Source organism: Pristiophorus japonicus, chromosome 10, assembly GCF_044704955.1.
Source record: "Pristiophorus japonicus isolate sPriJap1 chromosome 10, sPriJap1.hap1, whole genome shotgun sequence".
In the NCBI taxonomy this organism is placed as follows: Eukaryota; Metazoa; Chordata; class Chondrichthyes; family Pristiophoridae; genus Pristiophorus; species Pristiophorus japonicus.
Genome location: NC_091986.1, coordinates 219261861 through 219271387, shown reverse-complemented (window position 1 = coordinate 219271387; position 9527 = coordinate 219261861). Strand labels below are relative to the sequence as shown.

The following is a 9527-nucleotide window of genomic DNA, read 5'->3' as shown; positions in this document are numbered from 1 at the left end:
AATGTCCACCTATAATGCTAAACGTAAAATTGAATGGCATACCCGTAGCCATGGAACTGGACACTGGCGCTAGCCAATCCATCATGAGTAAAAAGATGTTTGAGAGTCTGTGGTGCAACAAGGCATTCAAACCAGCCCTGAGCCCCATCCACACGAAACTGAGAATGTACACCAAAGAGCTTATCACTGTCCTGGGCAGCGCCATGGTCAAGGTCACCTACGAGGGCATGGTGCACGAACTGCCACTCTGGATTATCCCGGGCGGTGGCCCCACACTGCTTGGAAGGAGCTGGCTGGGCAAAATCCACTGGAACTGGGATGACATCCGAGCGCTATCACATGTCGATGAGGCCTCATTTTCACAGGTTCTTAACAAATTTCCTTCCCTTTTTGAGCCAGGCATTGGAAACTTTTCCGGGGCGAAGGTGTGGATCCACTTGGTCCCAGAGGCACGATCCATTCACCACAAGGCGCGAGTGGTACCTCACGTGATGAGTGAGAGAGTGGAAATCGAGCTGGACAGGCTGCAACGCGAGGGCATCATCTCCCCAGTGGAATTCAGCGAGTGGGCCAGCCCGATTGTTCCAGTACTCAAAAGTGATGGCACGGTCAGGATTTGCGACGATTATAAAGTAACTATTAATCGTTTCTCGCTACAGGACCAATACCCGCTACCTAAGACAGACGACCTATTTGCGACGCTGGCAGGAGGCAAGACGTTCACCAAGCTCGACCTGACTTCGGCCTACATGACGCAGGAGCTGGAGGAGTCTTCGAAGGGCCTCACCTGCATCAACGCGCACAAGGGACTGTTCATCTACAACAGATGCCCATTTGGAATTCGGTCGGCTGCAGCGATCTTCCAGAGAAACATGGAGAGCCTACTCAAGTCGGTACCACGTACGGTGGTCTTTCAGGACGACATATTGGTCATGGGTCAGGACACTGTCGAGCACCTACAAAACCTGGAGGAGATCCTCCAGCGACTGGATCGCGTAGGGCTGTGGCTGAAGAGGTCGAAATGCGTCTTCATGGCAACAGAAGTGGAGTTTTTGGGGAGAACGATCACGGCGGATTGCATTCGGCCCACAGATGCCAAGACAGAGGCTACCAGGAACGCGCCCGGGCCACTGAACGTCACGGAGCTGCGGTCGTTCCTGGGACTCCTCAACTATTTTGGTAACTTCTTACCGGGGTTAAGCACCCTCTTAGAGCCCCTACATGTGTTATTGTGTAAAGGTGAGAACTGGGTATGGGGAAAAAAACAAGTAATTGCTTTTGAGAAAGCCAGAAACATTTTATGCTCCAACAAGCTGCTTGTATTGTATAACCCGTGTAAAAGACTCGTGCTAGCATGTGACACATCGTCGTACGGAGTCGGGTGTGTATTACAACAAGCTAACGTTGCGGGGAAGTTGCAACCTGTCGCCTATGCCTCCAGGAGCTTGTCGAAGGCCGAGAGGGCCTACAGCATGATTGAGAAAGAGGCATTAGTGTTTGGGTTCGGGGTAAGGAAAATGCATCAGTACCTGTTTGGCCTCAAATTTGAGCTGGAAGCCGATCACAAGCCCCTCACATCCCTGTTCGGTGAAAACAAGGGGATAAATACTAATGCCTCTGTCCGCATACAAAGGTGGGCACTCGCGCTATCAGCGTATAACTATACTATCCGCCACAGGCCAGGCACCGATGCGGATGCTCTCAGTCGGCTACCATTGCCCATCACGGGGGTGGAAATGGCGCAGCCTGCAAACTTGTTGATGGTGGCGCAGCCCGCAGACTTGTTGATGGTCATGGAAGTGTTTGAAAATTATAAATCACTTGTCACGGCCCGCCAGATTAGGACTTGGACCAGCCAAGATCCTCTGCTGTCCCTAGTAAAAAACTGTGTACTGCATGGGAGCTGGGCCAGCATCCCCGTTAAAATGCAAGAGCCAATCAAGCCGTTCCAGCGGCGAAAGGACGAGCTGTCCATTCAGGCAGACTGCCTGTTGTGGGGTAACCGCGTAGTGCTACTCAAAAACGGAAGGGAGACGTTCATCTCGGATCTCCACAGCACACACCCGGGTATAGTAATAGAAACATAGAAACATAGAAAATAGGTGCAGGAGTAGGCCATTCGGCCCTTCGAGCCTGCACCGCCATTCAATGAGTTCATGGCTGAACATGCAACTTCAGTACCCCATTCCTGCTTTCTCGCAATACCCTTTGATCCCCCTAGTAGTAAGGACTTCATCTAACTCCTTTTTGAATATATTTAGTGAACTGGCCTCAACAACTTTCTGTGGTAGAGAAGTCCACAGGTTCACCACTCTCTGGGTGAAGAAGTTTCTCCTCATCTCGGTCCTAAATGGCTTACCCCTTATCCTTAGACTGTGTCCCCTTGTTCTGGACTTCCCCAACATTTGGAACATTCTTCCTGCATCTAACCTGTCTAAACCCAGTCAGAATTTTAAACGTTTCTATGAGGTCCCCTCTCATTCTTCTGAACTCCAGTGAATACAAGCCCAGTTGATCCAGTCTTTCTTGATAGGTCAGTCCTGCCATCCCGGGAATCAGTCTGGTGAACCTTCGCTGCACTCCCTCAACAGCAAGAATGTCCTTCCTCAGGTTAGGAGACTAAAACTGTACACAATACTCCAGGTGTGGCCTCACCAAGGCCCTGTACAACTGTAGCAACACCTCCCTGCCCCTGTACTCAAATCCCCTCGCTATGAAGGCCAACATGCCATTTGCTTTCTTAACCGCCTGCCAACCTTCAATGACTGATGTACCATGACACCCAAGTCTCGTTGCACCTCCCCTTTTCCTAATCTGTCACCATTCAGATAATAGTCTGTCTCTCTGTTTTTACCACCAAAGTGGATAACCTCACATTTATCCACATTATACTTCATCTGCCATGTATTTACCCACTCACCTAACCTATCCAAGTCGCTCTGCAGCCTCATAGCATCCTCCTCGCAGCTCACACTACCACCCAACTTAGTGTCATCCGCAAATTTGGAGATCTACATTTAATCCCCTCGTCGAAATCATTAATGTACAATGTAAACAGCTGGGGCCCCAGCACAGAACCTTGCGGTACCCCACAAGTCACTGCCTGCCATTCTGAAAAGTCCCCATTTACTCCTACTCTTTGCTTCCTGTCTGACAATCAGTTCTCAATCCATGTCAGCACACTACCCCCAATCCCTTGTGCTTTAACTTTGCACATTAATCTCTTGTGTGGGACCTTGTCGAAAGCCTTCTGAAAGTCCAAATATACCACATCAACTGGTTCTCCCTTGTCCACTCTACTGGAAACATCCTCAAAAAATTCCAGAAGATTTGTCAAGCATGATTTCCCTTTCACAAATCCATGCTGACTTGGACCTATCATGTCACCTCTTTCCAAATGCACTGCTATGACATCCTTAATAATTGATTCCATCATTTTACCCACTACCGATGTCAGGCTGACCGGTCTATAATTCCCTGTTTTCTCTCTCCCTTCTTTTTTAAAAAGTGGGGTTACATTGGCTACCCTCCACTCCATAGGAACTGATCCAGAGTCAATGGAATGTTGGAAAATGACTGTCAATGCATCCGTTATTTCCAAGGCCACCTCCTTAAGTACTCTGGGATGCAGTCCATCAGGCCCTGGGGATTTATCGGCCTTCAATCCCATCAATTTCCCCAACACAATTTCCCGACTAATAAGGATTTCCCTCAGTTCCTCCTCCTTACTCGACCCTCTGACCCCTTTTATATCCGGAAGGTTGTTTGTGACCTCCTTAGTGAATACAGAACCAAAGTACTTGTTCAATTGGTCCGCCATTTCTTTGTTCCCCGTTATGACTTCCCCTGATTCTGACTGCAGGGGACCTACGTTTGTCTTTACTAACCTTTTTCTCTTTACATATCTATAGAAACTTTTGCAATCCGTCTTAATGTTCCCTGCAAGCTTCTTCTCGTACTCCATTTTCCCTGCCCTAATCAAACCCTTTGTCCTCCTCTGTTGAGTTCTAAACTTCTTCCAGTCCCCGGGTTCGCTGCTATTTCTGGCCAATATGTGTGCCACTTTCTTGGCTTTAATACTATCCCTGATTTACCTTGATAGCCATGGTTAAGCCACCTTCCCTTTTTTATTTTTACGCGAGACAGGAATGTACAATTGTTGTAGTTCATCCATGCGGTCTCTAAATGTCTGCCATTGCCCATCCACAGTCAACTCCTTAAGTATCATTCGCCAATCTATCCTAGCCAATTCACGCCTCATATCTTCAAAGTTAGCCTTCTTTAAGTTCTGGACCATGGTCTCTGAATTAACTGTTTCATTCTCCATCCTAATGCAGAATTCCACCATATTATGGTCACTCTTCCCCAAGGGGCCTCGCACAACGAGATTGCTAATTAATCCTCTCTCATTACACAACACCCAGTCTAAGATGGCCTCCCCTCTAGTTGGTTCCTCGACATATTGGTCTAGAAAACCATCCCTTATGCACTCCAGGAAATCCTCCTCCACCGTATTGCTTCCAGTTTGGTTAGCCCAATCTATGTGCATATTAAAGTCACCCATTATAACTGTTGCACCTTTATTGCATGCACCCCTAATTTCCTGTTTGATGCCCTCCCCAACATCACTACTACTGTTTGGAGGTCTGTACACAACTCCCACTAACGTTTTTTGCCCTTTGGTGTTCTGCAGCTCTACCCATATAGATTCCACATCATCCAAGCTAATGTCCTTCCTAACTATTGCATTAATCTCCTCCTTAACCAGCAATGCTTTCTTTTATTCTATCCTTCCTGAATGTTGAATACCCCTGGATGTTGAGTTCCCAGCCCTGATCATCCTGGAGCCACGTCTCTGTAATCCCAATCACATCATATTTGTTAACATCTATTTGCACAGTTAATTCATCCACCTTATTACAGATGATGAAAGTGATAGCCAGATCCCACATGTGGTGGCCCGTTATCGACTCTGGCTTAGAGTCCTGTGTACGGCAATGCAGCGTGTGTGCTCAGTTGAGCAACGCGCCCAGAGAGGCACCACTAAGTTTGTGGTCCTGACCCTCCAGACCATGATCGAGGATCCATGTCGACTATGCGGGCCCGTTTCTCGGTAAAATGTTTCTGGTGGTGGTGGATGCTTTTTCAAAATGGATTGAATGTGGAATAATGTCGGGAAGCACCACCACCGCCACCATTGAAAGCCTGAGGGCCATGTTTGCCACCCATGGCCTGCCTGACATACTGGTCAGTGACAACGGGCCATGTTTCACCAGTGCAGATTTTAAAGAATTCATGACCCTCAATGGGATCAAACATGTCACCTCGGCCCCGTTTAAACCAGCCTCCAATGGGCAGGCAGAGCGGGCAGTACAAACCATCAAACAGAGCCTCAAACGAGTCACAGATGGCTCACTCCAAACCCGCCTATCCCGAGTACTGCTCAGCTACCGCACGAGACCCCACTCACTCACACGGGTGCCCCCGGCTGAGCTACTCATGAAAAGGACACTTAAAACCAGACTCTCGCTGGTTCACCCCAACCTGCATGATCAGGTAGAGATCAGGTGGCAGCAACAAAATGTAAACGATGGTCGCGCCACTGTGTCACGGGAAATTGATCTGAATGACCCTGTGTATGTGCTTAACTATGGACATGGTCCCAAGTGGATCGCAGGCACGGTGATAGCTAAAGAAGAGAGTTGGGTGTTTGTAGTCAATCTAGACAATGGACAGATTTGCAGAAAGCACCTGGACCAAACGAGGCTGCGGTTCACAGACTGCCCTGAACAACCCACAGCAGACACCACCTTTTTCGAGCCCACAACACACACCCAAAGGATCAATGACATCACCCCGGACCAGGAAATTGAACCCATCACGCCCAACAGCCCAGCAAGGCCAGGCTCACCCAGCAGCCCTGCAGGGCCAACAACACGCCAGCCCAGCGAGGGCACAGCCAACACACCAGAACAGACATTTGTACCGAGGTGGTCCACCAGGGAAAGAAAGGCTCCCGACCGCCTCACCTTGTAAATAGTTTTCACTTTGACTTTGGGGGGGAGTGATGTTGTGTATCTGTAAAGCATGCACTCCCATGTTCCACCACCAGGGAGTGCATCCCCTGAAGTCCCAAGGGATCCCAGCATCCCTTGGGAGCACTGTATATAAGCCGGCCCCTAAGGCCTGTTCCTCACTCTGGAGTGTCTTAATAAATACTGAGGTCACTGTTACTTTTACCTCCCTGTGTGCAGTCTCATCTGTGTTAGGAACACAATAGAGAAGGTGTTTCCGATTGTGGGGGAGACCAGAACCAGGGGCCATCAATATAAGACAGTCACTAATAAACCCAATGGGGAAATCAGGAGAAACTTCTTTACCCAGAGAGTGGTGAGAATGTGGAACTCGCTGCCACAGGGAGGGGTTGAGGCGAATAGTGTTGATGCATTTAAGGGGGAGCTGGATAAACACATGAGGGAGAAGGGAATAGAGGGATATGGTGATGGGGTGAGATGGAGAGGGGTGGGAGGGGCCTGGTGTGGAACATAAACCCCAGCACGGAGCGCTGGGGCCCAATGGGCTGTTTCTGTGCCGTACATTCTATATAATCCCCCTCAGTGTATCATTTGCCACCCCCTCCCCTGCCCCTTCTTCCTGAAGGTGCTGCGTCACGGACTGTAGTCGGCTCCGGTTCATCTCCCGAGTGGCCATTCATCGCCTGTGACCCCAGCAAGTTAGAGTTGGTGGGCTACGCGACCTGGAAATGAGTGCTGACTTAACGTTGACGCACCCTCGCTGGATACGCTCAGGCCTGCAGAGGTCACTGGACCACCAATCAGGAGCAGGAATCTCTGGTTGATTTCCACCCCCCCCCCCCGCCGCCGCCGCCCAACCATCCGGGGTCCTGAGGCCAATTGTGGAGCCACTAATATGACAGCTTGGTTCAGTGGGCAGCACTCTCGCCTCTGAGTCACAAGGCCATGGGTTCAAGTCCCAGTCCAGAGATTTGAGCTCAAAACTCCAGGCTGACACTCCCAGTGCTGAGGGAGTGCCACACTGTCAGAGGGGCAGTGCTGAGGGAGTGCCACACTGTCAGAGGGGCAGTACTGAGGGAGCGCCGCATTGTCGGTGGGGAAGTACTGAGGGAGCGCCGCATTGTCGGAGGGGCAGTACTGAGGGAGTGCCACACTGTCGGAGGGGCAGTACTGAGGGAGCGCCGCATTGTCGGTGGGGAAGTACTGAGGGAGCGCCGCATTGTCGGAGGGGCAGTACTGAGGGAGTGCCACACTGTCGGAGGGGCAGTACTGAGGGAGCGCTGTACTCTTGGAGGGGCAGTATTGAGGCAGCACTGCACAGTTGGAAGGGCAGTACTGAGGGAGCGCTGTACTGATGGAGGGGCAGTACTGAGGGAGTGCTGCACTGTCGGAGGGGCAGTATTGAGGGAGCGCTGCACTGTCCGAGGGGCAGTACTGAGGGAGCGCTGTACTCTTGGAGGGGCAGTACTGAGAGAGCGCTGCACTGTCGGAGGGGCAGTGCTGAGGGAGCGCCGCATTGTCGGAGAGGCAGTACTGAGGGAGCGCCGCACTGTCGGAGGGGCAGTACTGAGGGAGCGCTGCACTGTCGGAGGGGCAGTACTGAGGGAGAGCCGCACTGTCGGAGGGGCGGTACTAAGGGAGCACTGCACTGTCCGGAGAGGCAGTACTGAGGGAGCGCCGCACTGTCGGAGGGGCAGTACTGAGGGAGCGCTGCACTGTCGGAGGGGCAGTACTGAGGGAGCGCTGCACTGTCGGAGGTGCTGCCTTTCGGATGAGACGTTAAACCGAGGCCCCTGTATTCCTTCTCGGGTGGATGTGAAAGATCCTGCGACACTATTGGAAGAACAGCAGGGGAGTACTCCCCCCGGTGTCCTGGGGCCAATATTTATCCCTCAACAACATCACTAAAAACATATTATCTGGTCATTATCACATTGCTGTGTGTGGGAGCTTGCGCGCAAATTGGCTGCTGCGTTTCCCGCTACACTCCAAATAAAATACTGGATTGGCTACAGGGAAGTGTCTGAGCGGCTGAGATCACGGCCCATGCCAGACTCTTCGGCTCCTGAAACCATTCCCAGGCTGGCGACCAGGGGCCGGAAAGAGCCGAATCCGAACGAAACTTTTTGGAGTGACTCGCAGGTCACGTGTGTTGCAACTCAAGGCTGCAAAAAAAAAAGTTTCTTGACTGAATCAAAAGTTGCCCTTATTCATTTCGATATCATACTCCATTCAAACCCGCTTCTCCTCGCCTGAAACCGAGGAGCTAACTGGGGCACCCTTTAAATCAGACAGCAAACTTTTAAAAAAGTTCGACAGGAGTTCGGAGTGTGCAGTGAGGGGGACACACACACACAGGAGATCGGAGCGGCGGCAAACAGAGGGATCAGAAGCTGTTTAAAAAGGTTCGAAACTCTCTAACTTTCTCAAGCTCTGTCTTTTGAACCACTTGCTTGAAATTGACACCATCAAAGAAGTTTTCGAAAAGTTGTCAGTTTCATTGGCTGGGACTATTCGGGACTAAGTTTAAATGTGTGATTGCAGTGTACAAAATCTTAAACAATACATGTTTTGTTCTCTCTTTTTTTATTTCTTTTTAAAGAAATCCTGATTCATCCAGCTTTATTTTTTTTTGAGGTTGTGTTTAAAAGGATTGCTGGGCGATTCTGTGCCAGGGGATCAGCAGGGACAGACTTGCTGGAATACTTCGCTTCCTTATTGCACTGTTATTAAGGGCTTGTTGGTTTATTGTATGTACACAAGTCAGATTCCTTGTACTGCGTGGGGTTTTGGTGATTGTATTCTGTGATTAGGTCCATATTTTTTCCCCTTTAAGAAAAAGTTTACATAAGAATACAACGGCTCAGAAACTGGCCATTCGGCCCAATCAATCCATGCTGGCGTTTAAGCTCCACTCGAACCTCTCTCGTCTTTCTTCATCTAAATTTCCCACATTACAACAGTGACTACACCTCAAAAGTACTTCATTGGCTGTAAAGCGCTTTGAGACGCCCGGTAGTCGTGAAAGGCGCTATATAAATGCAATTCTTTCTTTAAATCTATCATGATAACCCTCTATTCCCTTTTCCCTCATGTGCTTATCTAGCCTCCCCTTAAATGCATCGATACTATTCACCTCAACCCCTCCCTGTGGCAGCGAGTTCCACATTCTCACCGCTCTCTGGGTAAAGAAGTTTCTTCGGAATTCCCCATTGGATTTCCTGGTGGCAATCTTATATTGATGGCCTCTAGTTATGCTCTGCCCCACAAGTGGAAACATTCTCTCTGTATCCACTCTATCAAAACCTTTCATAATTTTAAAGACCTCTATTAGGTCACCCCTCAGCCTTCTAATTTCAAGAGAAAAGAGACCCAGCCTGTTTTTTTTTTTTATATTCGTTGCCAATCTTTCCAATTCTTTGTCAAATCACAAACGCCAGAGGTCACCGTGCACACATCAAGGATCACCCTGCTCTAATGCTCTTAGCCAAA

The 9527-nt window shown here is 49.7% G+C and overlaps 1 protein-coding gene across 1 annotated transcript in view; it reads left to right on the top strand.

Annotated features, from left to right (window-relative positions):
• The first annotated feature begins 8168 nt into the window (after positions 1–8168).
• Positions 8169–9527, top strand: part of LOC139274675 (arf-GAP with Rho-GAP domain, ANK repeat and PH domain-containing protein 1) — a 253972-nt gene continuing 252613 nt past the window's right edge. Inside the window, exon 1 of the mRNA XM_070891353.1 lies at positions 8169–8440. The gene's annotated coding sequence lies outside the window, so the exon portion shown is untranslated. The remainder of the gene's footprint in view (positions 8441–9527) is intronic.